Raw genomic sequence first — 797 nt, forward strand, 5'->3', positions numbered from 1 at the left:
AAAAGCAGAAAAATGGAATACTTGTCAGTAATTCTGAAACCGACTTCAGCAGCTACTTAACGCCCGTAATGAACTCAGAGAACGTTCAACGATGTTACTAATTGCTACGTAAATTAAACAAACAAACGCACCCTTACTGCTGATAAGGCGCGTTATAGCGATAGTTATTTGCATAATGCAGCGTTAGAAACCGGTTTTTAGTGCGTTAGAACTTTTGGCTGAAGATAAAGTCTAACCTAAGCCATAATATGAGCAGAAGAAATGCACTGCTAAATTCTATCAATAAGGAAAGTACTATTTGAAAATTCAAAAATGACCTTGACATTTAAAATTAAGTCAAAATATAAACTATCTGACAAAAAACGCCATAACAAAACACACCTACGTATGTCTGAAAATTTTCTAAATGTAGAAAACCAAGTAGCTCAAATGAAGCTAATTTTAAGTGAACAATTTGCGGGCAGAAGCTTGCTTAGGGTTAACTAAAAGTGCATGTTAGCTACTGCAAAGGTGTTTTCAAAAGATCATATTTTAATAATAGATAAACAATGCGTACAGGGTGTATTTAATCAAACTTAATTGTACGGAAATTTGGCGTTCATTTAATCACCCATCATCTCATGTTGTGAATTTTTCATAGAGAATATACTGGGAAATTATGCTGAATATCGATTCTCAATTGCAATGTTAAGTGATTATGACTTAAAAATGAAAAAACTGCCACTTACTGCTAAATTCATCATCTTCTCATCGTTAATGTTTCATTGTCTTTGAATGCTGATTGAAAAATTATTTTT

This window comes from Trichinella spiralis, assembly GCF_000181795.1.
Source record: "Trichinella spiralis strain ISS 195 chromosome Unknown Scfld9, whole genome shotgun sequence".
NCBI classification, from domain to species: domain Eukaryota; kingdom Metazoa; phylum Nematoda; class Enoplea; order Trichinellida; family Trichinellidae; genus Trichinella; species Trichinella spiralis.